Source organism: Squalius cephalus (assembly GCF_949319135.1).
Source record: "Squalius cephalus genome assembly, chromosome: 14".
In the NCBI taxonomy this organism is placed as follows: Eukaryota; Metazoa; Chordata; class Actinopteri; order Cypriniformes; family Leuciscidae; genus Squalius; species Squalius cephalus.
Window position 1 is genome coordinate 34651839 of NC_137135.1, and position 5323 is coordinate 34657161.

The following is a 5323-nucleotide window of genomic DNA, read 5'->3' on the forward strand; positions in this document are numbered from 1 at the left end:
CCCTTGCTCTTCTTCTGTGCCGGAGAGGAGATGTGATCGTCCAATCCCACGCTGCCGTTTCCACCAGCTCCCGAAGCGACTGAACGACTTCCCAATGCGGATCCGTGCCGAAATCACCGGCTCGTGTTCGAGCGGAAACTGAACGGAGAGCTCAGGTAGTGCGGGAGCCATCGCTTCAATTAGGACCTTTAAAAAGGAAAACAAAACCTTCATCAATTTGACGTGTTTTACAGAGAAAAAAAGAGCTTGATACTGTAGATCTTTATTTCCATTTATTTTCTAGATTATGCAAATCAGATTTGTATGCTTTAGGGTTTTTTTAGCGTAAGATTTTATGAGAAAAATCCGTCTTTCTTCGTGCACTTTCTGCTATCGACATTGATAACCTCAGCCGTGATTTATTTTAGCATACCGTACCGAAGCTGTTAGCGTATCGCTTATGAATTATGTAGAAATGCACATTAAACGAGGAATCATTTTTATGGATTTTTTTGTTTTAAATAATCCTCTGTCCTTAGTTATATCTCCTAGATTTAGTTCAGTGATCAGCTATGCACTAAGGAGTTCACAAACTGTGCCATGAGCCTTGAGCCAGATGAAAACTAAAGCATCCGTAGAGCTAGGAATCAATCAAGAAAATAATTTGAAATTATATTTTGCATAATTTTTGTTTTGTTTTGCTTTGTGACAATTTCCACCAAATTGATATAATGCGAAAACAATCTTATTTTCATCATCACAATACAGCAAACAAAGACATCAAATCCGGATGAATAAATTCAATCAGTACAACAAATAAAAGACTATAAAAAAATATTTTTTGAAGTTGTAAATTAAACAGATTATAGGAGAAAATACTTTTTTTACTTAAAAACGTCATGTTTAATCCAATGTGTTACTTGTCATTTCTAAGTGAAAATTGTTTTGATGTAAATCCTATACCAATTTATTTTTTCAGTGTACCGTTTATGCAAAATATAATTTCTTATTTTTAGGGTAAAATATGACCCAGACATATATCGACTTTTTGTTTGTTTTTTTGTGAGATCCACTCAAGGACAGAATCACTACATTTGCTAGAACTATGTTTTTAAAAATCTAAATATGTGTCTTTTTTCCACATTTGACTCCCATTTATTGTATTTTTTTAAGAATTTATATTTTGGTTATATGTATTGTGTCTCGTTTGTTACATTGAAAAAAAAAAAAGAAATCTGGCATTTGAATTGAATGGACTTTGAGGTTCTTATGAAGACAATCAAAGCATGATCTGAACTGTAAAACTGTCACATCTGTGATTCTGTTTAAGAATGGAAAGAACAGATTGCTCTAAGCAAAACAACACAGTAGTATTATACAAAGTGGGCCATGTTTATGAGTATTAGTGAATTATTATGTGAAGAACGTGACATTTTGAAGCTGTTTTTTTCTGTTGATTGTGTCTTTGTTTTGGTCGATAACTTAAACATGTCTGACGTGTTTGGTGAGAGCAGTCATTAGCTTTTTCTCAATCTCTGTTCCAAAAACCAGTGAGATATAGCAATTCATCTAAGAGAAATATTGATTTAGATGAGGTATACAGTATATTCCACCCCCTAGTGGCCTATATGAGTCTATGAGTCCGTCAACAGTCTAAAAAAAGTTTTTTGGGGGGTAATATTTAAAGGAACACGCCGACTTTTTTGGACTTTAGCTTTTTCACCGTATCCCCCAGAGTTAGATAAGTCCACACATACCCTTCTCATCTCCGTGCGTGCCTTAACTCTGTCTGACCCACCGCTAGCCTAGCTTAGCACAAAGACTGGAGGTAAACAGCTCCAGCTAGCATTTGTATAGCGTGTACAAATAACAAGGTCACATGACACACAGCCATCTTCTAACCGTATACATACTGGGAACTATATTCTCAGAAGGCGAAGCACTGCTACTACTGTGACTATACAAATCACAACATGTAAACAGGAAAATGTTGGCGATATTTTGTCACTTATTAGGAGCAGTATGCTAGCTGGAGCCATTTACCTCCAGTCTTTGTGCTAAGCTAGGCTAGCGGTGGGTGCGTCAGACAGAGTTACGGCACGCACGGAGACGAGAAGGGTGTGTGTGGACTTATCTAACTCTGGGGGATACGGTGAATAAGATAAAGTCCCAAAAAGTAACCGCGTTCCTTTAATGCAATCTTGATAAAACGGATTTCATAAAATTGGTATAAAAAAAGAACCGGTATCGATATCGAACATTTTTGAATGATACCCAATCCTATTGATATCTGCTTTGTTTACGGTTCTTGGACCAGCGTGTTGTTTTGTATCTCTTCTTCGACTATTGCACAATACATCACAGCTGCGTATCGCCACCTAGTGGAGTCTTCTGTCTCCACACTCACCTTGCGCATGCGCTGTTGTGCACAGACACAAAAATTGTGCAGAAGTATACATTTGGCTATAGAAACATGCTGATATCAAACTGTAAAACTGTGCCGTTTGCCTATTCAGAGCATTTCCCATCAGACTTTTGTGCACTTGTATGATGGTTAGGATTTTGTCTCGGTTTCGCTAGTATTTGGAACAGAGCTGTAGTTTCTCTCTTTTGCACGTATGCTGTACTTTTTGTCTGTTATTTCCCAGAAGCCCCAGCGGTTTCTGTCCGTATGAGCTAATTAACCTCGTTTCGGGTACATTTTTCTCAGAACTCATTAGATGGCCTGTTTAAAAAGCAAACGATATGGTCACGATCTTAACCAAACTGCCTCAATCCTGCAGGTTTCACCAGACCACTAGACACCTCTTCAGATTTTAGTACTGTCTTATCATGTTTTCTGGTGACTAAAGATGCTTGTTTAGCTGAACTGATTGATTCACTGCAAAAAATGCTTTTCTTACTTAGTATTTTTGTCTTGTTTCCAGTCCAAATATCCCAAAAAAATCTTAAATCAAGATGTATTTACTAAAGTAGTAATGCCATAAGATATTATGTCTTGTTTTCCAGGGGAATTAATCAAAATGAAGCTTAAAACAAGCAAAATTATCTGTCCATGTGGTAAGAAAAGTAATCTTGTTTCTGTTTGAATTAACTAGCCTATATTTCTCACCCCATTGGCAGATAATTTTGCTTGTTTTAAGCTTCATTTTGATTAATTCCCCTGGAAAACAAGACATATCTTATCTAATTTGACTTATCCAATAAATGCATCTTGATTTAAGAATTTGTAGATATTTGGACTGGAAACCAGACAAGCAGCGTTGATGTCTTTATTGGAAAGAGAAGTAATCGTGCATACCTCAGAAGTCTGTTTTATGGTTACGTAATGACACCTGTCGGACCCTGGTGCGTTTAGTCTGTGTTGATTAGTCTCCTGCAGTGGGTTTGTTTGTGCGGATTCATGGATCTGAAAGCCATGATTCCTGTGTCTCTCTCTCTACCTGATCATCCAAACGGTAAAATCTCTCCTTAGAGTTTTGGTCGTGCCATTTTTTTTTTTACTGATGGGTGTGTTTTTATATGCGTGAGAGACGGAGACAAAGAACGAGAGAGACAGACAGACACGTTCAGAAACTCAGGGAGTGCAGACGTTTTTCATTTTCCATCACCCGCCTGCGTATTATTGCACGCTGGATTCATAAATCTCTGTTATGCAACACTTGTTATCTATAATGGAAATTAGAGCATGAATATTTGGGTGGACCTCAAGAAAAAACACATCTAGTTCATATTCCAATAAATATAATGGTATATATATATATATATACAGTGCTATGCATAAGTTTAGACACCCATGCTAAAGTTGACTAAAAAGAGGAATAAAAAATCATCTTTTGGAAACTGAACTTAATGCCTTAATTAAAAAAAATTAGGAAAAATCCAACCTTTAAGGACACCAATTTTCTTTGTGAATGAATAATGTATCGTAAATAAATAAATGTTCTTCCTTAAAATACAGGGTGCATAAGTTTGGACACCCCTATGTTAAATTCCCATAGAGGCAGGCAGATTTTTATTTTTAAAGGCCAGTTACTTCATGGATCCAGGATACTATGCATCCTGATAAAGTTCCCTCGGCCTTTGGAATTAAAATAGCCCCACATCATCACATAGCCTTCACCATACCTAGAGATTGGCATGGAGTACTTTCCATAAGATCATCTCTCAATGCAAATCAAACCAGCTATTAGGCTAACTGAAATAAAACCATGCCAATCTCTAGGTATGGTGAAGGCTATGTGATGATGTGGGGCTATTTTAATTCCAGAGGCCAAAGGAACTTTATCAGGATGCATAGTATCCTAAAAAGAAAATTAAAAAAATACTTAAAAATAAAAATCTGCCTGCCTCTATGGGAATTTAACATAGGGGTGTCCAAACTTATGCACCCTGTATTTTAAGGAAGAACATTTATTTATTTACGATACATTATTCATTCACAAAGAAAATTGGTGTCCTTAAAGGTTGGATTTTTCCTAATTTTTTTAATTAAGGCATTAAGTTTAATTTCCAAAAGATGATTTTTTATTCCTCTTTTTAGTCAACTTTAGTATGGGTGTCTAAACTTATGCATAGCACTGTATATATAATTGGCAATGCAACTAATCTGACAATCATTTTCACATTACATTAAGGAGACTGAGATGTTTTTTTGCATTGCAGTAATAATAATAGGGCAGGAAAATGCTTCATCTATGAAAATGAAAATAATATCAAATATTGATGGTCCTAAAGTAAGTGTACCTTAAACAAATGATAATTGAGTGACATTCCCGCTCACGTTAATTTCAGATGCTCTTGCCTTCACGCCGCTTATGTCTTCCATTAACGCTTTTGTCCGGTTTCAGCCAAACTTGTATGTAGGGAATGTGTTTTGTTTGTCTCTCTCTCTCTCTTGTCTTTTATTAGTTCATTTGAACCGTCTAGACATTTAAAGATTAAGGCTTTTGTGAGAAATCTTTTATTTTTTAACCTCCAACCACCCAACTTCTTTCTGGTATGTAATGTTCAACTTTATATGATCCAGTAAATTATTGTGCAACATTTTTTTTTTTTTTTTTGCATTATCAAATATTCTTTTTATCCTGTTTCATCTCACTCGAGTACAAAAAGGTTGCGAATACTGTTACATGACGACCAATAAAAACAACAATTTCAGTTTTTTCTTACCTCACAAAACTGCCTTTTGATCCCGTCCACTTGATGCATTTCAATATATGCTGTTTTTCAAGGCCAGTTTATATCCAACTTTTATTCATCTGTTTGTTTTCCTTCATATTGCAAGAGGAATCTAATCAAGGGGACGTAATAATCTTTATTTTTCTGTAAATGTTGAACCGAT

The 5323-nt window shown here is 35.8% G+C and overlaps 1 protein-coding gene across 1 annotated transcript in view; it reads left to right on the forward strand.

Annotated features, from left to right (window-relative positions):
* slc16a2 (solute carrier family 16 member 2) overlaps positions 1-1197 on the forward strand; it is a 40096-nt gene extending 38899 nt beyond the window's left edge. Inside the window, exon 7 of the mRNA XM_079892121.1 lies at positions 1-1197. This exon is cut by the window's left edge and continues 80 nt beyond it. The gene's annotated coding sequence lies outside the window, so the exon portion shown is untranslated.
* The last annotated feature ends 4126 nt before the right edge of the window (positions 1198-5323 follow it).